At 35.8% G+C, this 23892-nt stretch overlaps 1 protein-coding gene and 1 long non-coding RNA gene across 4 annotated transcripts in view; one reads left to right on the top strand and one right to left on the bottom strand.

The window, feature by feature from the left end:
• The window catches only part of LOC149787986 (uncharacterized), a 74135-nt gene extending 70337 nt beyond the window's left edge, over positions 1-3798 (bottom strand). The window contains exon 1 of the long non-coding RNA XR_016424130.1: positions 3768-3798. This is a non-coding gene — a long non-coding RNA (uncharacterized LOC149787986). The remainder of the gene's footprint in view (positions 1-3767) is intronic.
• Positions 1-23892, top strand: part of LOC149787985 (dystroglycan 1-like) — a 215035-nt gene that overhangs the window by 30744 nt on the left and 160399 nt on the right. The window contains exon 1 of one of the 3 annotated variants that reach the window (XM_089974262.1): positions 8299-8320. The exons of the other annotated variants lie outside the window; for them this stretch is intronic. The gene's annotated coding sequence lies outside the window, so the exon portion shown is untranslated. Of the gene's footprint in view, positions 1-8298; positions 8321-23892 lie in introns of those variants that run through there. 3 annotated transcript variants of the gene reach the window in all.

The raw sequence follows: 23892 nt of genomic DNA, 5'->3' as shown, positions 1-23892 counted from the left end.
TAGAAAGATCTTCAAAGTAGCTGCCATGATGCAGATACTGACTGTCAGCTTGGTACCAATTTCATTAAGGGCAAAGTGGGCATCATTAGAAGTGTTCATGTGATAGCCCCATGTCATAATGATGTATTCTGTTCAGGGAGAGTAGTGGCAACAAGATTTTCAAGACACTTATTGTGGCAGCCATATTGGATGTACAACTGGCCCCATTTTCATTTTTGACTTTGTGAAAAGCACATGTATTGATCTTCCATTCAGGGGAAGTAATTAGAACAAGATTTTTAACACGGTCATTGTGGCAGCCGCATTGGCTGTATGACTGGCACCATTTTCATTTGACACCAACTAGGTATCAAAAGAAGTTCCCATGTTGATATAGCCATCCATTTGGAGAGGAATAAAGATAACAGTATTTTCAAGATATGGCATTCCATTCAGGAAGAGTAGCAATAACGAGAATTTGAAGATGGCAGATGTGGTGACCATATTGGACATCAGATTGGTACCGTTTTCATTTAAGACTAACAGGACATCATAAGAAAGTCTTTTAGTGAAAATCTCATGCTGATAGGGCCATCCATGTAGGTAGGAATCAAAGCAAAAACAAAGATTTTGAAGTTGGCCATTGCTCTGGCCCTATTGAATGTCAGATTAGAACCATTCTCATTTAGGACCAACTGGACATGATAATAAGTCTTTTAGTGACAACTTCATGTTAATATATCTATCCATTAATTTAGGAAGCATATCAGTAACACGATTTTCAAGATGACCACTGTGACAAGCCTCAGCATTTTAATTTAGGACTGACTAGGCCATGGGATGAATATGTGTATAAAGTTTGATGACAGTCCTCCAGCACCATAGTTTAAGAAAAATAACAATAACAAAATTATGCTAACAGACAGATGGATGTACGACAACATATCATCCCATAAGCTCTTCTGATCTGTGATCTGTAGACATAATAATAAGCCCACTTCCAGCTTTAGTACTAAATATTAAACTGGCTCCTGGTCTTTTCATAATACATGTACTGTAAGGTATTCATTAGGTTGCCTCCTGGTCTTATGGGAGAAATGCTGTAAGATATTCATTACATTATCCCCTGGTCTTATCATGGGAGAAATACTGTAAGGTATTCATTAGGTTGTCCCCTTGTCTTGTCATGGGAGAAATACTGTAAGGTATTAATTAGGTTGTCCCCTTGTCTTGTCATGGGAGAAATACTGTAAGGTATTCATTAGGTTGCCCCCTCATCTTATCATGGGAGAAATACTGTAAAGGTATTCATTAGGTTGTCCCCTTGTCTTGTCATGGGAGAAATACTGTAAGGTATTCATTAGGTTGCCCCCTCATCTTATCATGGAGAAATACTGTAAAGGTATTCATTAGGTTGTCCCCTTGTCTTGTCATGGGAGAAATACTGTAAGGTATTCATTAGGTTGTCCCCTTGTCTTGTCATGGGAGAAATACTGTAAGGTATTCATTAGGTTGCCCCCTCATCTTATCATGGGAGAAATAATGTAAGGTATTCATTAGGTTGTCCCCTCATCTTATCATGGGAGAAATACTGTAAGGTATTCATTAGGTTGCCCCCTCATCTTATCATGGGAGAAATACTGTAAAGGTATTCATTAGGTTGTCCCCTCATCTTATCATGAGAGAAATACTGTAAGGTATTCATTAGGTTGCCCCCTCATCTTACCATGGGAGAAATACTGTAAAGGTATTTATTAGGTTGTCTCCTGGTCTTACCATGGGAGAGATACTGTAGACTCCCCATGGTTTTTTCATAGGAGAAATAATGTAATGTTTTCATTAGACTGGCTCCCAATTCATATAATGGAATGAATACTGTAATGTATTTATTAGACTGGTCCCCTAAGAAATGCAGCATATTCATTAGGCTGGTGCTTAGGTCTTATGGCAAGAGAAATGTTGTCAAGTATTCATTAGGTTGGCTGGTGGAATGGACTTGCACCCTGGAGTTATCATGGGAGAAATACTGCAATGTATTTGTTGGACAGGCATCATGGTCTTATCACCAGAAAAATACTGTAAGCAGCAAAATTAATGGTATTGGGTCAGATTGCATCATTTGATGGGTGATCCTAACCATCATATCTCACACTAATAGATGCTGGCACTTAAAAAAGACACTCATAGGTTAGGAATTCAGTTTGCAGATTAGTTTTTATTTACTGCCCATGCTTGCTTACGCGTCCACCTGCAAACTGCGCAGACCCAGATCACATAACGTGCTGGCAGATCTGTGTTTCTGCAGTTCTTTTTGGAAGTAATCAATAAAACAAAACTACATAGACTCTGATATGCAGGCACCTTATGCTACAACAGATTTGGATCTTTGTTGTTTGCTGTTAGAGGCTACTTATAAGTGAGTATATGCGAAATTGTATTTCTTCACTGGGAAGAGTTTTGATTGTGATCTGTTGATGCATTGTGTCCTGAAAAATTAGGTCATTGCAGTTCACAATTAGACATGATGTTTCTAGTTGAGTGCATTATATCATGGGAAAATCAGGTCTGTACCTTCACAATTCTTTCTAGTTGAGTTTTGTTTATTTGGTATAAACCATACACATTTCATGACAATTTATTATGTAACATCAGAGCATTGGGTCTGTGTTCTTTGCACTTTGATTAAACTTGCATGCAGGTATGTATGGTATGTATTTAAATGGCTTGTCTTGTACAAGTAGATCTGTGTTTGATCCAACATATAAGCAAGTACAAATGGTATGCTTTGACATACATGGTTCTTCATCTTGATAGTCATGTATGTTATATATTTGTATGCAAGTCGGGTCCAACTGCAGACTGCACTGACCAAGATTATGTGACAGCAGATCTGGGTCTATTCAGTTTGCTAGGACTGACCAGTGGAACAGACGACTTAGACCCCAATTTGCCAGCACATTATGTGACAGCTCATCAGGGTCTATTCAGTTTGCTAGGACTGACCAGTGGAACAAACAACTTAGACCCCAATTTGCCAGCACATTATGTGACAGCAGGTCTGGGTGTATGCATTTTGCTAGAACTAAGTGGAACAAACAACTTAGACCCCCGATTTGCCAGCACATTATGGGTCTTTGTTGTTTGCAGTTGGATCAGATTTGTAAACAGTTGTATAGATTACCCTATATTTGTCTTTGAAGATCCATCCTTCCAGGAAAGTCCAACCTAAATGTTGTTTAGTGCAAATATTAATCTTAATTTGTTACACATTGCATGAGCACTGAGAAAAGACATGATGAAGATTCTTACACTGGATTAGATGTGGCAGTTTAATTACCAGAAAAATGCTGCCTCTTTGGAAACAGCCTAGTGACTTTTTGTAAACAGCTCAACACAAATGTGCAAGCTTTTGCTGCCAGTGTGGTGACTGTGCAAAATATGAATATCAGTCAATGATGGTTCTGTACCAACACAACTCCTGATACACCTTTTAACTTCATTAAAAAATTTCTCCTATATTTATATTTAGTTCTGACATGCATATCATGCTGTACGTAATTGTATATACACTGTACGTTGGCTTGACTATAGGTCAAACCCGCCTCCCATTTTAGGGATGCATAAAGCAAATGACCCTTTCATAAGTTGAGGTGGGGGTTTTTTTGCAAGGGGAGACATTCTGTCTTTGAGTCAGAGCTGCATTTGGAGAAAAGTAGACAGGTAAAACTGGATAGATAGATAGAAAAAAAGAGGACAAATAAAGATAAAATCAGTGTGGAATAACTTACATGTTGTCCATCTTCATGTGATGAAATCCATGCATTGAGTAATCCAGAATGATGCAATTCATAACATCTTATATTAATTGCAAAATTATTTTAATAAATCCGCACATTTGCTATTCATACTCTCTATATATAGTCTTGCTAGAAGAGGACAATTTATGTTTCATAATCATTTTCATTATAGAAAAAAAAAAAACATGTTAACATTTTGTATAATTGTAATAGCTGGTTAAACTTTATGCAATTATACATTTTAGAAATAAAAGTCACTTCAAAATGAGTCTTGTATATTCATTACATGCTTTGTTAGGTGTCATTTATATTACACAAAGCCATTCATCATAGACTGCAGTATGAAACAACCCCAGTTGTAGTCCAACAGTTAATTAACAGTGGAAGGTTAATAACTGGACATTTGATAATTGAAAATTATGAACAGGTCTAGTCTATATTACAGGAATCCATCTGACTTAACAGGTCTAGTCTATATTACAGGAATCCATCTGACTTAACAGGTCTAGTCTATATTACAGGAATCCATCTGACTTAACAGGTCTAGTCTATATTACAGGAATCCATCTGACTTAACAGGTCTAGTCTATATTACAGGAATCCATCTGACTTAGAGCATTGTATTTAACTTCCCCAAGCATGTCTCGGCAACTTAAGTTTGATAACTGATAATTATCCATAAACAATGAAATAAATTTATTGCTGAAATGAATAAATTGTGGGGGAAATTGTCATGATTCCAAGACTAATCTTGGTGTCACTTTTAGTCTGGCGTCTATTGGGCCCCAAGGATCTTAAATTGTCATCATTTTCTGGGGTTGGGGTGGTTCAGCAGCCAGAGCATTCTTGCCTTGAATTCATTTGTTACTATATAGTCCTCTGTCTTTGGCAATTTTACACATATCTCTCTCACTCTCAAGGGAATGTGGAGATTCAGAAAATTGTATTTTTGTTTGACTTTTAGCTAAATAAAATCAATAGTGAGTGAGAAGATTCAATTCCCTAACCGAGTTTGATAAAATTGAATCTCACACCTTCATGCTAATAAAATGTGACATTTTCTAGATCCCAATACAAGTGTGATTTAAAAGTCTATAAGGAAGGATTGTTTTGAAGTTTCTAACGGGGAAGATGCTCTTCTTTAAGAGTTGTTGTTGTAGGGTTTAATGCCATTTTTCAGCACATGATAAGCTATCCATGGCAACTAGTATTAATGGTGCTTCTGTAAGAGACTTTCATAAATATGAATTTTGGAATACATTTGTCTTGAACAGAGTATATGGGGGTTGTTCTGTCATGAAGATTGTTACATGTGGGACACTTGGCAGAACCAAGCCCACGTTTTCCAGGTGCCACACAATAAACGTCTAAAAAAATTTATAATCTCATGTCTGTAGCAGCATTTTGAGAGTCTTTCCCATTCTGTCTCCTCCAAAATTCTAGCATAAGATGAAGTATTTGCTGCCCCAGATAATATCCTGTCTGTCAGTGGAGGTCTTATAAAGGTGAAATAAACAAGTTCTGACGATTTCTGTCAAGTTTTATTTTTAGTATTTTGCAGTTCATTTTCACTTTTTTCGGTCTTAATCTTTTTTGTGGGTACTACATAGCTACTTTTGTGCTGAAGTGTCATGGAACGCTACTACATGCATATCGTAGTATATCTTTTTCCATGCATTTGTAGTCAGTTCCTTTACCACATTACTTGCTTATAAGTCGAGTCAAACTGCTAACAACAAAGATCCAGATCTGCAGAAGCATAATTTGCCTGCAGATCAGGGTCTGTGGTGTTTGTTGTACTGATTACTATTAACAAACTGTACAGTCCAGGATCTGCTGGTACATTATGCTATTGCAGATAGGAATCTTTGTTGTTTGCAGTTAGACTCCGCTTATAAGTCAGTATAGAAGGTACATTCTATGCAATTCACCATTGAGCACAAGCATGTGATACAACAAGAAAATTATACAATTTTCCAAACCAAAAAAAATCCTTAAATCACATGTTAGATTCCACCATGAAATCATGGTTCTAGACTGTTTTAATACAGGAAAATTTCAGATGCAGCTTAGGAGCTAATGAGTTCCTTCACAGCAGCATGGGTTGGCTGCCTCAGTGTGTCCCTTGGGAAAGGCAATTGGCTTTCAGTTCTATGGCATGATACAGCCAATAATGTGTTAAAAGTGCCAAGGCCAACAAAACTGTTCACAGTAGACCATTATGGAGCTGATAGAGAATAACTTTACTTTCATGTCAAATTTCCTGTATTGATTTCACAGGGCCCCAATCCAAAGTAAAGATTGCACACTGATACTTAAACCATTTTTATGGCTTGACCTGAAACTAGTTCTGATTACATCTTCTACCATAAGGGTGTGAAAATTGATTTTGTGCTGCCCACCTGAGAACTTTTTAACTAAAGGGTCATGGGTGGCCAGATGGTTTAAGGCACTCACCTTTACAGATCACTTACACAACCTATGACCACATGGGTTGGAGTCTAGACTCAAACAGCATGGGTATGTGGAAAAGCTTGCCAATAACTTCCTAGGAGTCAGTGATTCTTCCTAGGGTGTTCCCATGTTCTTTCACCACCAAATATACTGGTTGCCATGTATAGCCTATCATGTGGTGAAACATGTTGTTAAACCCCATGAACCAATCTAGCCAGATTGAACCTAATTTAGGATACTAAATTATTCATCTACCAAATAAGTCTTCTCCTTGGTTCCCATACTAGCATGTCACATCTGCAAATTTAATACAGTATTTGATTGGTCACTTGAAATGGTCATCATTTGCAGGTAGGATTTTAATGCCTTTCAACTTCATTCTTCCACCTCCATTACTTGATTGGATACAAAAGATGTAATTAACATGATAATACAATTCAAGTCTACTTCTAGTTGATTATAACACAGTCACAAACACATATGCAAGTCACAAATCAAAACACATCAGCATTTAATCAGGTTGTCATGGAGATGCTCATAGGCATCTCTCAGACAATTGACTAACACTTTCACATTTGAACAGAAGATGGCATATCACATTTATGATGATTACACTAAAACCAAATTATTAAAAAAAATTGAAACATACAATTTTTCTTGTTAAGACTTACTTAATATTGTCAGTATACTAGTACCAGTTGGCATTACAAATATTTTTATTGATTAATATTTTGTTATAAATTTTTTATTTTATTGAGAAATTTAAAAAAAAGAAAATTTAACAAAATGTATGATTTATTTAAAGTTGAAAATGTCATGATTTTGATTCTAAATTTAGCCAATAATGAGTTTTCTACAATACAGTGAGTATTATATCATGGAGTCATTTATCAATTTTGATAGCAATTTTAATCACATTTTAAAAAAGAGGACTTTTTTTAGAGTATTTTATATAGAAAAATGGGATGCACACCTTCCTTTGTGGTATAAGCATGTTTTGCAAGTTATCTCAGTGCAGTAAAATGGTGGAGTAGTATATATATCTCTATTTATCTGACTGTTCACCCGCTCACCCATCCATCTGTCTATATCTATCCATTCATGAGTTTTCTCACCTATCCATTCGTCTATATCCATCCATTTATGGGTTTTCTCCAGCAGTGTTTTTTATTCATGAAGTACTTTTAGGTTTAAGTTGAAACGACTCGTATTGAACTCGATGCATATGCATCTGTTACAAATATATTAGTTCATTCGACAATATGTTTAAGTTGAAAGGACTCGGGTTGATCCCGTTAAAAGTGCCTCTGAGTTCTGATGGCTTGGTATAAGCTCATTCCACAATATGGTTGAATATTGTCCATTAAAATGGACCAGGTTGAAACTTGAACTTGATCTTCCTTGAAAATTTTGAATCAGTTTGAAATCAGTGGGGGTGGTTCATGTAAATAGGGCAGGTGGCCCATGGTGGATCATGACTGTTCAGAATCACAGCTTTTTTGCTGATTCATTAAATCAGTTTCATTTTTGTTTAATTGCTGTATTTTTTTCATTGGAACTAGTTCTGAGTGGTTTTTCGAACAAAAAACTTGCTTGGGTTTGGATTCAAGAATGCAGAAAGATACTTATTCCCAGAAGATATGTTGAAAATTCATCACTATGGCAATGGAATTATGATACTAAGTTATTCATGGTTAACAGTATTTCTAATTCTGCTACTTGGTATCGGTGAAGGACATGTTGTACAGATAATGATGTTACTAACCAATACATTTCCCAGTGCTAGTTCAGCACAAAGGCCCAATCAATACAATCTCCGTGTTAATTCTGAGACTGCATGTAGACAATGCCAGATAGTGGGAATAATAAGGTTTGGCAGAAAACTTCATCCAGATTATGAATAGTGATTAAGTGCCAATATCAATAATTTCAACTGGTCAGATTTGCAGCAGCCTTGGCTTGATAGTTACGGAATAATTGACAAGAATAAAAAGCATTATGCATTCTGTTGGAAATTAGACTAAAGTTGGACAAGGAGAGGTTTGGATACATTTTTCATTACTGTGCTGAAGAACTTCAGGATAGTTGAGGTAAGCTATAAAGCCAATTGCAATAGCTACAAGCCAGCAGCAGTAGCTTCTAATATAGGTCAGATGTTGCTTATAGCCTTTACCGTCAATATTACCAGGGCTGGATTACATGGGATGGTTGAAAGAGATGAGCATTGAGCAATCTGCTAAAAATTAATTAGAAACTTTAGTTGGATGATCAAATTTTATGACAAAACTTTCTTAAATGGTTTCATGCCATAGAACTGTTGGATTGTTTTTGTAAGCCAAAACCTGTCAAATGTAACTGAGCTGGAAGTTTTACAAATTGGGGCTCAAATGGTAATAGGCCAGAAGAGCTTATGGGATGGTCTTTCATCGATGATTCGTCCATTAGCACAAGTTTGTTATCAATACTCCTCCTAAAATATACTTGGAGGATTACCATGAAACTTGACACACACATGGTGTCGTTGACCTCAAAGGAAAATGGTGGTACTTGGACATCCAGTATGGCTGCCACAGTAGCCATCCTGAAAATATTATTATTTTCCTCCTGAATGGATAGAATATCATCAGGGAGTTTCCACTAAAAGACTGCTTATGAACTCTAGTTGGTCCTAAATGAAAATCATGCCGACCTAGCATCCAATATGGCAGCTACAGCAGGCATCTTAAATATCTTGATAGGGCCACTCATCCAGCATGGATGGTCATATCAACATAGGGTTTTCACTTAAAGTCTTTTATGATGCTTAGTTGGTCCTAAATTAAAATGGTATTAATCTGTGGTTGTGTGTGTGTGTGTGTGTGTGTGTGTGATTAGGATTTTTAACATGGCTTTAACAATGTTTCAGTCATATTGCTACGATGTCTGCAGTGTGACAGTTCATAGTGATTTCTAGCACTGGGATATCATGCCACAGACATGTAGCATGATGCCCCACCCAGTCACATTATCCTGACACCAGGCCATCCAGTCCTAACACTAACCTCTTAATGCTGAGCGCCAGGCAAGGCAGCTGTTAGTTCATAAGTCTTTGGTATGACTTGGCTTGGGTTCAAACCCACGAACTTCCTACTTCTGAGGCAGATGCTCTAACCACTAGGCCACCGGAGTGGTGGTATTGATCTGATGTCCATTATGGCCACTACAGTTTCCATGTTGAAAATCTTGTTATCTCTACTCCTTCTACATGGATGGTCATATCAGTGAGACTTTCACGGACAGACTTCTGATGTCTAGTTGGTTCTAAATAATAATGGTGCTGATCTGACATCTAATATGGCCACTTTGGCAGCCATCTTAAAAATGTTGATTTTGCTACTTCAGAATGGATGGTCATATCAGCATCAAGTCTTCGCCAAATGACTTCTTATGATGTCAACTTAATCCTAAATATAAATGGTTCTGATGTGAGGTACAATCTTGAAAATCTTTTATGACAACTCCATCCAAACAGAAAGTCATACTGACATGGAATTTTCACTAAAAGACTTCTTATATTTGTTTTGTTGATCCTAAATTGAAATTAAAATGGTGTTGATTTTTTGATGTCCAACATGTGGCCATCTTAAAAATCTTTTATTTTTCTACTCTTGAATTGAAAATCATTTTGACATGGGGATTTTAATCAGAAGAACTCTTACAGTGTCAAGCTGGTTCCAAGTGAAATGACTAACCCTCAGTTATAATGGCCACCATGGCGGCTATCTTGAAAGCATTGTTATCTACTCCTCCCAAATTGCCAGCTGTATATATAAGAGGTTTTCACCAACAGAATTCTTGTGATACCTAGTTTGTACTAAATGAAACTGGTGCCAGTTGTTCATCTACTACAGTTGCCATGTTGTCTGTCTTGAAAATCTTGTTGTCACTATACCCCCATAGTGAAGTTTCGACCAAATGATTTTTAATGGTGTCTGTTTTGTCCTGATTGAAAATGGTGCCATGGTCTTGCATAAGTTTGCTTATGAGCAAAAGCCATACCTGCTGGTATTAATAAGACAATATTATTACTGATTGGCTGAGTGTTTTACCATTCTAGAAACCATATTTTTGAGTTGATTTTCTCAAAAACTTGGTAAATAGGCTTATGTTGTCAAGGTCGTGGATGAATACAGTTATGACGGTTGTTCGTTCAGATTAGTGAAGTGATTTTCCATCTAAATATTGGTGGTTATCCACACTTGGGCAACTTGGGTTTTTATCAAATTTCATAAATAGGCTAATACCATGGAGATGTCACAGGAGTATGATTTTGAGTGAGAAATGTAAATATTATTGACATGATCTTGCATCTGATTGGCTGATTGGCTGAGCTTCTTACCATTTAGATGCTGTACATCTGACCTGATTTCAACCAGACTTTATAAATATCAGTTTGTTAAATGGATTTTGTTACCAGCAAAGACCAAGCCATATGGAGAATGTAATTTTAATATAATTTGGATAAAACTTGTATTTTCAAGAAAAAAATTACATCCAGTGAACAGGTGTGAAATTTTCATATTAACTATCTTTCTCTCTATGACCACTACTTCCAACAAAATCCCAAAATATTTTGAAGTATCACAGGCGAGATTTCAGAGAAAATTTGAGAAATATAATAAAATTTAGACGTGATCTTGGTCTGTGCTGTTCCTATTTCCAGTAAGATATGTACTGATCAAAGTATGCAGCTTCTGGTACTCAGTAAGTATTAGCTATACACATTTCATGCTGTCCAAGCTTGTTTACGGGCAAATTGTTATTGTGTTTGCCTAAATGAACTCCTTTTGCTCAGAGCCATATAGCTAGGTAATCCCCTACAGCCTACAGGTAGAGGGATCACCTTGGGCAATTTTATCATTGACAGTGCCCATCCACCTGATTATTAGCTCTACTGCTGTGTACTGGAAGAACTTACAGGATAGCCAGCTGCCTGTCATCCATTGTGGGATATCCAGCAGTCTGTCATCCATTTTTCCATTGGCACAAGTTCGTTTATTGCTACAGCTTCTAAACTACTTTGAAGATTACCGTAAAACTTTGTACACACAATCATACCAAGGACTACTTACTTAGTCCCAAAGGAAAATCGTGTTGCTTATACATCCAGTATGGCCACTGCAGTAGCCATCTTAAAAATATTGTAATTTCTACTCTTCCTGAATGAATGGTCATATGAACATGGGGTTTTCACAGAAAGACTTCATCTGATGTCTGGTTAGTTCTAAATGAAAACAGACCTCAGATATGTCATCACAGCTGCCAGTTTTACAATTTATTATTGCTACTCATAAAATTAAAGTTACAACGATAGGGATATACTAAATGACTTCTTACGGTGTCTGTTTGTGCTAATCTTGTGCCTAATATGGCCATCTTGGTATCCATCTGCAAAATCTAATAGCCACTCGTAAACAGAAAATCATATTGACATGGTGTTTTTCATGAGAAGACTAAATGAATATGCTGTCAAGCTGACCTCAAATATGGCCATCTTGAGCAGGCTTAAATTATGTTGCAAGGAAAACAGTATGATCATAAATACAGAAAAAAACGAAAACCCTACTAGTTACAATGCAACAAAAATGAGCAAGGCTAGATAGCGACAAACTCCAGGTTCTATTTGACAGCATGAACCTTTGACCTCTCATGATAACATTCTTGGTCTATTTGTAGATAGCAATCTTACTTGGTCTATTGACATTAAACATGTTTCAGAAAAGGTTAATTTTTATCTTTGGCTATTGAGAAAAATCAAAACATACATGCCTCTTCAGTATAGGGTCACCTTTTATAAAAGTTATATTCAGCCATATCTGGAAAGAATATTTCTTATAAAGACCAAATTGATGTATAAAGATCCAGAAAAGCCATTCCTTTATATCTAAGCAATATCTTTCACCAAAGAGATGCTGATGGTACTCCAAATTTAAGGTCCATAAGAAGTAAAAATTACATTATACCAAGGCCAAAGAAGGAATTGTTTAAAAAAGTTTTCAATATACTGGTCCACTGGTATGGAACAACATTCCCAGTGACATAAGGCAGGCTCCTAGCATTTCTTCTTTTCATAATCAATGTCTCAAATGGATGAAATCTTTAGACAGTTGAACTTACAGTCCTAGTAAATTAAATAATGCCTGCTTTCCTGTAATTTGCATCATTTTCACAGTAGAATTTTTCAATGCAGGATGATATTTCATATTTTATATATGTGTATGTGTTCACAGAATTATTTGGTGTCAAGCCAGATTCTTCACATCATATTGTGTGTGTGTGTGTGTGCGTGTATATATATATATATATATATATATATATATATATATATATATATATATATATATATATATATATATTGTACATAACGGATAGAAGGCCTCAAGGTAGATTAGTTCTGTAACTAATTGTGTTACCTTCTCTAAATAAAGTCTTTATTGTTATTACTATTACATGTATTATTATTGAGAATTTTTCTGTCAATATATTTCCAAAACATCACAGCAGCTAATTTGAAAAATCTTGTCGCTCAAGATTATCAAAGGTGATTTCAACATCCATCACTTAAAAAGAAGAAATGATCCAATTTTGAATTCCTGGAACAGTAGTATGTCATCCACTTTAATGGACTCTTGTTACAAAAGGGACTGATTAAAAGAAATTGGATATTTATTCGTCTTAATATTTTCAGTTAAGCGGAAATTTGGCAATGTTGTTCTCAGTAAATTCATCTGCACAGTGAGGTAAAATTTCAGAAAAATAAAAAAGTTACATGTATTTACTTCCCAATTTCCTGTTTGACATAAATAATCCATTAATAAATATGATATTCCATGAAATTGATTGATAATTACTGCAGTATAAAATAGTCTTCAACACACAGTGATGAAAAATGTTGGGGAAAAAATCAAATTCATTTGCATTTGGATATAAATTTCTTGTTTGTCCTACAACGGCCTTATGTTCTATCTTTGATGATTCATCAATTGGTATATTACTGTTGCAGTTAATCTCATCTGAAGAAAATCCTGAAAATTCTCCATCGGAACCTCTCTGTAGCTGATTCTCATCTATCATCACTTTAATTACAAATAATTTCAGTTTGTTAACTTTTGGTGCTATCAATATAAAAAAAAAAATCTTTTTAGTGTAATGTTTTCTATAGATAATAAAAGCTGATATTTAATTGGGTAAACTGCATCCATAATTAGCAAATGGTTGGAAACTGACCAGTGATCTGTATGTGTGGTATTACAGGCCTAGACTGATGCAATAAACTCAAAGGTGGCACTGGGTACATAAACTGCACCACATTAGGTGGGAGACTCGGTAGATGATGCATGACACATTTTCATAGCAGTATGGGATAATGACCCAAACTTGTGTTCCATTTTTTTTATAATGATAATTGAACACATTAGTACTGCAGTCAGATGTGAAACTAAGACTGAGACACTGATGTACATTGGTTTGTTCACTGTCTGTAGTGTGTGGTTGATTTTTCATACGGACACAACTGTTATATTTATTCCATTCAGAACATAAATTTTAAGTGGCAGGTTGATCTTTTTGTTGGCATTTTGTAATTGAACCGGTACAGATTAGAATGAACGGTTATCATATCTGCATATAATGCTATACAATTACACGGCTTTGTTGAAGTGAATATGAATCGGTAAACCTTGACTGACACAAAGTAGAGATCCACATAAAGGTATAATGGTTCATAAAACTTGATATTCATTGAAGCAAAGGTCCAACATTGTTTGATTACCTAATTTTGAGGGGGAGAAATGTGTTTAATTTTTGCTTTAGAATTGTATAAATACCGTTTCGTCTGTATATTGTTAAGAATTTAACATTACGATGTTATGTAAAAATCACTGTAACTTGACATGAAATATGAAAAACCATGTCACATGGGAATCATGTTAAGTGCAATAATATTGATCAAGCCTTATCAGACATCCAAGTCCATCAGGTAATGTTTCCTGTTTTGTCATTTTCCATTCCATTTTGAAAATATTTTTCCGTGCATACCAAAAAGTTATAGTTAAATTTTCATTTTCTTTGGGACCAATGATTTGCTGCATTTTAAAAAGAATAAATTTCTCTGCACCTCTGATAAAGGGTCAGAAAAACAGAGAACTCTGCTTTTTGTAAATTTTGAATAATTACAGAAATCATGTGTTAATTGAGAAGTCTTAGCTACCATATATACATACATGTACTGTGAAGTCAAATCCAACTGCAAATGAGATAGACCCTGATATTTTCATCGCATAATGCATGGGCAGATCAGGGTCTGTGTTGTTCGTTTTACTGATTGCGTCTAACAAACTGCATAGACTTTCATCTGCCAACAATATTTTGATGACAGATCTGGGTCTGTGCATTTTGCAGTTATATCGGGTACCTTTATGCATAATAATGGGTTTGATATGACTTCTCAGTTATGCGTCAGAATACAAGAATAAAGATGATGTTATCAGTAAAATCAAGTGTTGTACAGTCATAACATAACTCAGAGATTAGATTCTGTTCCAGATGGTTAAGGTAGGGGAATGTATGATAAACTTACCTAGTCTAAGGTATATACAGTAAATCAGACAAATGATGTATGTATGACTTTGTGATAGAAGTCATTTGTAACTGTAAGCATCATAAGCTTGTAATGGCTTTCACCATAAAGCTGAAGGATGGAAAGATAAAAGGAAAAAAAAAAGGAAAATCTAAGTACTATGCTATAGAAAATTATACACCTCCCCAACCTTAGCTCCACCTAGTGAGATTTCCAATATTGAGGAGCAGTTAATTGGCACTGAGTGTAAAATTTTGATTATTTTACATTAATGTAATTAAGTTATGTAAACTTTCAAGAATTACATTTCACGTTTTAAAATAAAGCATGCAAGATGTATGTATAGCATACATTGACCATAAGGCAGAGCTTATTATGTTTTGACATCTGACTTTTTGGCAGTTTCATTTCTGACAATAACTTGTATTTTCTGCCACTGTGGATGACTTCTTGTTGGAGTAAGGAATAACCCCATTGATTTTAGAGTCAAAGGTCAAGGTGATGTTGAATGAAAGATGATGGTTTTTGCATAGTAACGTTAGTTCTACATCAGACTTTTTCAAACTTTGGGGTATCGCTCCAGTGTCCTAGTGGTTAGAGCATCTGCCCCGGATGTGGGAAGTAGCGATATGACTGAAAAATTGTTAAGCTACATTAAAAATCCAAATCATACACACACACACACACAAACTTTGGGGTAAGGAAGAATCCTATTGATTTAAGAGTAAAGGTCATGGTGACTGAAAAAAGGAAAATTATTTTGCCACAAAAGTTCAAATCTTGAGGAGGCATCTTCACTAAATTTTCAACGTCACATGTTTTAATGTAATAACTTTACTTCTACGTTGGATGCCTTAAAGTATAATGAAGGGTTTGTATTTAAGGTATAGAAAAGGCATGGTGATTCGGGGATCTGAAGGTTAAATATGAAGATCATTGTGGCTCAAAGGAAGATGGCTTTTGCAGAACAACTTTTTGAATGACTTCTACTTAAGGCAATTGAAACCTATTGATTATTGAAATCTAAAGATCAGAGGTGATTGCATATTGCTGCAGTCATTGTGTGTGTGTGTGTGTGATTTGGATTTTTAATGTAGCTGTAACAATTTTTCAGTCATATCATTACAATGTCTGTAGTGTGACAGTTTATAGTGATGTCTAGCACTGGGACATCATGCTGCAGACATGTAGCATGCTGTCCCACCCAGTCACATTATCCTGACACCAGGCTGACCAGTCCTAACACTAACCTCCTAATGCTGAGCACCAAGCAAGGCAGCTGTAAGTACCATTTTTGTAAGTCTTTGGTATGACTCAGCCAGAGATCAAATTCACGACCTCCAGCATTCGAGGCGGACGCTCTAACCACTAGGCCACCGGAGCAGTCTGCAGTCATTGTGACACATAGCAGTTAAATTTACTAATGGGCTAGGTACCATTTTCAATCACTAGACTGCAGTGGTTTTAACATCCCTGGCTGGGGAGTGATTGAGTTTTAATTGGGATAAGGGTCAGACAAATAATAATAATAATAATAATAATGAGGACTTTGTATAGCGCCTAATCTTTAGAAGCTCTAAGCGCTTTACAACATTAGACAACATCTATAAGATAAGAAACATAATAATATTATTACAAAAACAAACATAATGAAATTAGAAAAACATTATATAAAAAAATTTTAAAAAAATTAAAAACATGCTGAGAATATTTCAGGTAGGAAACATTAGGTCTTTAAGTTTGTTTTTGCAATGAATGAGGCAAGATGAATTTGGTTTTATGGGTTGAAAAATGACAAAGTGGAGATGAACCAGAGATATTTTTGTGCTATTTGAACTAAGTGTCATGAAGTGAAATTTTCCTGGAATCAGTTTTTTTAATAAGGGCGGAATAAAGATGGCATGTGTTAATTTGTGGCGGTGAAATTTAATCCTGATTGGTTAAGCTAAATAAAGGGTGTGTGTTTCCCAGACAAAGTTCTGTTTTAAATATTCTCCGTTGAAAAACTAGTGAATCTATGTTTCTGCAGGGAGGTAAGAAGTTCTTAGCTCCAAAGGAGTAGAGAGTAATCTCCTGTTTTAAATTGTCCATGGGACAGGGCGGGGCCCCGAATGGCCGAGTGGTCTAAAGCACTCACCGTTACGGATCACTGCCATCTCACCTCTGTCTACGTGGGTTCAAGTCTCTGGTTCAGCGAATGTGGGTGTGTGAGAAAGCTTGCCAGTAGCTTCTTGTGGGTCGGTGGTTCTTTCTGGGGTTTTCCCCGGTTCTTCCTCCACCATTAATACTGGCTGCCATGTTTAGCCTATCTTGTGAAAAATGGTGTAAACCCCACAACAACAACAACCATGGGACAGGTGTTTTGAAGCTTGAGAGACACAGAACTTAAAGTACAGAGAGATTCAGCTGCATAGAAGTGAGTGAATCTTGAAAGCACAAGTTAATTTTCTTATTCTCATATAATTTGTGGTCAGAAATGAGTTGGTAATTATTTATATTCATTTGTCGTAACTCATTTATTCTAAGAATTTCATGCATTACGTTTTTGGTAAGAGCTTGAGAGAATTGTGTGAATCCATCTGTCTTAAATTATATGAAACATGTAGGCTAGGAATTAATATTACTGTCTGGAAATGTTATGCCAATGATTTGTTACTTAGCAAATACTGTGGTTAAGAGATGACATTTCATTGATTCATTAGCATAATTATGTTGTGAATTCTTGTGACTGAGGGTCATTGGTATTAGCAGTAAGAGTGCCTACTGGCCAGTTAGTGATTTATAGTCCACAGCAGGATGTAATAATTTATTAAGAGGTCTAGGTCATGTCATAGCTCAGTTTAGGAATGCTGAATAGCCATTAGGGAGATAAATTAATCTTCTGTACTAGGGCTTGTGTGATTTAGCTGTCCAGCTGCTAACTGATCCATACGGTATGTGAGAAAGCCTGCCAGTAGCTTCTTGTGGGTCGGTGGTACTTTCCGGGGTTTTCCCCAGGTTCTTCCTCCACCATTAGTACTGGCCACCATGTATAGGCTATCATGTGCTGAAAAATGTTGTTAAACAACAACAACAACGGATCCATATTAACCTTAGTTTCTGCTGAATTACCATAAGATGATATCTGAGGTAACAAGAGAGTGGGTAATGTTCAATCCAAGAAGAACAAAAGCTGACAAATATTTGGTGGTTTATTTATTTGCAAAAAAAAGGGAAATAGCTCCGTATATACACACATACAGTGGGCAGATGGAGAAGACAACCAAATTATGAATGAGGACAAGAAAGGAGGCTGGAGAGAGAGGATAGAAGAGGAAAAGGAATATGTTGACTCTAGCCAGTCACCAGTGTTGAATTTTTGAAGCACTGGCAAGCAACCAGGTTATGCAGACATGCTGGACAGTTGTTTTTGATTGTCGTGATGAAAGTTGTCTTATCAGTATAAACAGAACAGCTGATTGTATTTTTTTAATAAATTTTGTAATTTTGTTTCTTGGAGAAAGTGCATCATTCAGATCAATTTCATTTTGTGTAAATAATTGATTAAATTGTTATATTCTGCATACGGGGGCTTGTATTGTTCTATTTTATATCTCTGCTAAGGTCTCTGTTTATTCCACCCATTATTTGAATATTTTATTTACTCAATAAGACCATGGTCAGTCATCCTCTTGATAACGATAACCAAGCCACCATGTAACACTGACCACCATGTAACACTGAACAATAAGATTATTTTAAAACCGCATACCTTGGCCAAAGGTTAAGATCACTGAAACACACTGGCAAGTAATCTACCCAGTCAGCCATTCCCTACTAGTGCCCATGTAGAGGACTATTAGGGTGTGTGTATAATGCGCTGTTGACAGTAACCATGTTTTGTGTTCTTCTTAAACAGAATGATTTTGGGTAACAGGAAAAAACAAAGAAACTATTAATCCATTTCATTCTAAGAACGAATTATATTGAGAAAAAGATTCATCGAAAATCATTATAAAGAGTTTAAGTGGAGCAGTCAACAAAGAATACCAGACAGCTTGCTACAGAACAAGCCTTCTTTAACAGTGGTGATAAGACTTGGTTTCTGCTGATGATGACTATTATTTTAATAAATTCTCAAGTGTTCTCTCATAAGCCTATAAATAAAAATTACGAAAATAATATGTGACAGCTGTTATCTGCATTAAATTTGTAGATTGGAGATACAAATTGCTTTAGTTTCTGCATCGCAGAGTTAATGGTGTGAAACAAGTTAATGGTAGAAGGGCCACATGACTTGCTTTGCAGCACATGCCATTTTATGGATTACAATGCCAATCCTGTACCTGAAGTATGATAGGCAGCCCTCTCTTTCAGATTCCAAGGAAAGTATACCCTTATTTGAACCCAAGATAATGTATATTATCACTTGTAAGTCCAACTGCAAACAACATCTGTTGTCACATAATGCACTGGCAGATTGGGTCTGTGTTGTATGTTTTATGGAGAACTCCTGACAAACTGGATAGATCCAGATCTGTTGGTGCATTATGCAATGATGGATCAGAGTGTGCAGTTTTCAGTTGGACTTGTAGGTGAGAATATACTGTACATGTACAAGCAGGGTATTCTGTGTATTAATAGTAGACTAAAAGCATCAAAATTTGTTAATGTAGACATGACAATTTCATCTGAAGCATTTAGGCAGAAGTTGTGCTCATATTATTTGCTGCTGTAAGCAAATCGAGTGTTTCATTGTGGTGCATTTAATCAATATCAACTACATGATCAGGACAATTATCGATGTTCGTTGCAGATTTGAAATGATACTACTCACTTAATGGGCCGAAACACTCTCAGAAATAAAATCATGTAATCAATTACAACTGCACACAGCCACAACCCCCCACTCCACACCCGCAAGTTAAACTTGGCTGTTCAACACATGTTCAGAAAGTATGCTAAATGTCTTGATGTGGTGACCACAACATACTCTGTTTAAACTGTTTAAAATAAACCAGTTAATTCCAAAACAGAGGAAAATACCCCAATCATTTAAATCTTATCTTTAGTTCTATGTACAGTAGAAACTGTCTCAGCAGTCACTTTAGTATTAAGGACACTGCCTATAGGAGGCAGCATTTAGTACCTTTTTTTATTTATGTTTAACCTGTTCAAAGGAAAAGATGCCTATAAATGACAACATTTAGCAGTTCCTTTTTTGTTTGTTTATATTTAACCTTTCTACAAAGGATATCTGCTTATCAAGGACAGCATTTAGTTGTTCTTGTTGTAGTTGTTGTTGTTGTTGTAGGGTTTAACGCCATTTTTCAGCACAAGATAGGCTATACATGGCAGCCAGTATCAGTGGTGGAGGAAGAACCCAGAAAAACTCTGGAAAGAACCACCAACCCACGAGAAGCTACTGGCAAGCTTTCTCACGTACCCACATTGGCTGAGCCCAAGACTCGAACCCACACAGAGATGAGATGGCAGTGATCAGTAATGGTAAATGATTTAGACCACTTGGCCACTTGAGGCCCTGACAGCATTTAGTATGTTGATTTTATTTCAGTTTAATCTCTTTACAAAAGACATGTCTGTTAAGAAAATCATTTAGGAGTCCATCAGTTTCATTTAGATTTAACCTCAGTGCAAAGGACATCTGTTAATAGCAGACAGCTTTTAGTAGTCCTGTGATTTATTTAGATTGAACCTCCGTACAAAAGACCTCCAGCTATAGTGGACACCATTTAGTAGTCCCATGATTTTATTGAGTTTTAACTTTTACCTTTAGAGGATAGCTTTTAGTAATCCTTTGTTTTTATTGAGATTTAACCTATACACAAACAACATGTGTTAGTTGAAAACAGCATTTTAGTAGTTCCGCGATCTGTCTGTCATGGATATAATATAATAGTCCCTTGATTTTATTTCAATATGGACCCTTTATATGGGGCATCAATATGTTGAGGACATATTTGATTGGTCCTTTTGTGTATTTGCAGGTTTCACTAGATGTAGAGAATTTTGTTTTGTTCATGGCCTTGCAGTAAGAAATCATTTATGTTTACCCAAATTTGTTTGTTAAAGCAATGGATTAAATGAAAATCTCTCAGGCCCTTTTTTTAAATATTTTTTAAATTTTTTAAAAAATTTTAAAAAATTTTTGCATGGAGTCTGGGGGTGGAAATCCAGTGGAGACCTCAACTTTCAGACACATTATTTTACTGGTAAATTTTGGTGTTTTCCTCTCTATAGTTTCCTGAGCCTGTGCAGAAGTTCCAAATGGAAGACAAAATATCAATGACTATTGCAAAACAGCATAAGTGTATGAGGAAAAAGAAATGCCTTTTCCAAAATCTAAGACAAACAGTGCTTAAATACAGATGTCAGGGTTAAATCATTAATCATTCAAACAATTTCTGTTAGAAAAGTACTACAGAATGTTATTGCTGTCATTAATAGGCTGTACTTAAATGATGGAATATGATATCAGGGTTTCTTCAGTGCCAGTTTTGGAGGAAAGATAATGTGAAGAATGAGGTTGGGGATGCAAAGTATGGCAAACCATTGTCTTGTGAGAGTAACCAAGCAATGTGATTAGTTGTCAGTAATCAATCCCCCATTTGTCCAGCCCACCTGAGTGGGAAGTGAGACTTGGTACTTTTGCACAGACACTGAAATTATCAAGAGTTTTGTATTATTCCATCACATAATGCAGTGGCAGATCTGGGTTTATTCAGGTTTTTAAGACTAATCAGTAGAACAAACAACATAGACCCTGATCTGCCTATGCATTATGTGATGGAAGATCAGGGTCTATGTTGTTTGCAATTGAAACTGATTTATAATGAGTATACATATAACATATGATCATAACATTTTTTTTTTCAGATTCGACATGAACTTTCTCATTTTTATTTGGGGTTTTTCAGTGAATTTACACTCTAAATTTTGATGGGGTATCCTGAGTAGTCTAAAGTTCCCTCCTTTACCGATCACTGCCATTTCACCTTTGTCTGTATTGGTTCAAGACTCGGATTTGATTTATATGGGTATGTGAGAAAGCTTGCCATTAGCTTCACATGGATTGGTGGTCCTTCCCAGAGTTTTTCCAGGTTCTTCTTCCACTATTTATACTGACCACAATGTATAAGCCGGCATGAAAACATTTTGATGGTGGGTTAATAACAACATGTTTGATCCTTTAATTTTTGTTTATAAGTACAATATATTAATGGAAGTTTTGTACCCTTTTGATTTTTCCTTCATCTGTAATCCTTCTCTGGTATATGTATGGAATGATAAAGACAAATGAAAATTATTTTTGACACATTAAGTGCATTAAGTCAAAGTAAAGTCAGTTTCAAGAGTATTAGTTCCCTAAAGTCTGTAATTCTTCATAAAGTCATTTAGTTAGGATCCAATTTTAAACCAAAGTTATCAAACAAAAGCATAAACAGTCCAACTTGCTTAATGCCTTTGTTCATTTAGCTGTTTTTAAATCTTGGTGTTCAATCATTGTCACCAAGCAGATTAAATCAGTCATTTGGAGCTAGCAAAATGGAGCAGACCTAAAATTCAGTTATCTAGGCCAAAGAGTGTCCAATGGATTAAACATCCATGAATGGCACTGGGACTGGTTGAAAGGGATCATATCCTAACTTTGAATTGAAATGAATTGACTGAGAAACTTTCATTGAATCAGTCAATATTGAATTGGCAGCTAAATGATTCCATGAAGTGGTTCATTGATTAAACTCCATGGTGTGAGCTATTTAGGATGTGGTTTTACTCTACCTTGATAAAGTAGATTTGTATATCTGTGAGGAGACCCAGTAAAAGCAGTATAGACTGGTGGAATATCTCAACCTCCAAAACATTTACCATTCATATCCAAGTGAGAGTTGTTGTTTTGTTTTTTTTTAAACTAACAAATACCATATGCTCTCTAATTATTCACCTAGACAGACATGAAGTAGCAGTGTAAACTTTCAAGTCATGTGATGCATTTGGCACAACTTTCTTAATATATTTGTCATAATTTTAAAAAAAAGTAACCTCAGTCTTGAATATTATTGAAATGCTAAAATTTTTGAAAGTTTAGTCTCCAAAGCTCATTACACTATTTCATCAAGATACGGCTGTCATATGATTGATAATAGTTACATTTGTAGTGTTGGTAATTCTTTTTGAACCATCTACTTCAGTTGTTTTACTTGTTGAGAAAATAAGTGATTAGATCAATAGGTCAGTGCAAAGAATGGACTGGCTTCATTTATTTTTATATCTCTCACTGAGAAATCCATAATGGATTAGTCACACGAAAGAGACTTTTTTTTATATGCCCACCATAAGATAGAACACTGTATGTTATGATGTTGTCCGTCCATGTGTCTTTTTACATGTATAGCGCATAGAATTTACCTGTCCATCAAACTTGATATGTAGCTTGCATATTGGAGCAAGGAAGAAACCTATACATTTTGGATTTGAAATATCAAAGTTCAAGGTCACACGGATTAAAAATGTCTTGGTTTGGTGATTCTTGACACAGCGACTGAAGTGGTTTATTTAGTACCAAGGTCATTGGAGTAAAGTACAGTGCCAAAGGACATCTCATGGTATCCAACCCAAGCTGGTCTGATGGAAGGATTTGAACCCACACCCCTTTTCATTATGATTTCAAGACACTGTAGCTCCTAACTTACAAAAGGAAAACTTTCCACATAATAACTTAAATTGTGTACAAAATACCTGGATAAAACTTTGTGGATGACATGTATTTGAGACAGAAAAATACAGAGTGAAAGAAAAATAGTTTCCTGCAATGACTTGTCATGCCAGGAATATAAGGTATTCTTTATGTTACTCATGTTGTTATACTCATGTTGTTAGGGGATAAAATGATGGCAGTCTACCACCCTTGCATTAGTCTCCAGTCCACAAGTAACAAATTTGTCCCCTTCATTTAACTCATGTTCACATGTACGTGAAATTGACCTCTCCACCATCAACCTCATGATCAAACTTGGTATGTAGCTTGTTTATTCGGGCAAGGAT

Source organism: Sinohyriopsis cumingii, chromosome 11, assembly GCF_028554795.1.
Source record: "Sinohyriopsis cumingii isolate HCF-2022 chromosome 11, ASM2855479v2, whole genome shotgun sequence".
NCBI lineage: Eukaryota > Metazoa > Mollusca > Bivalvia > Unionida > Unionidae > Sinohyriopsis > Sinohyriopsis cumingii.
The sequence above is the reverse complement of the archived record's forward strand: the minus strand, read 5'-3'. Positions and strand labels throughout refer to the sequence as shown.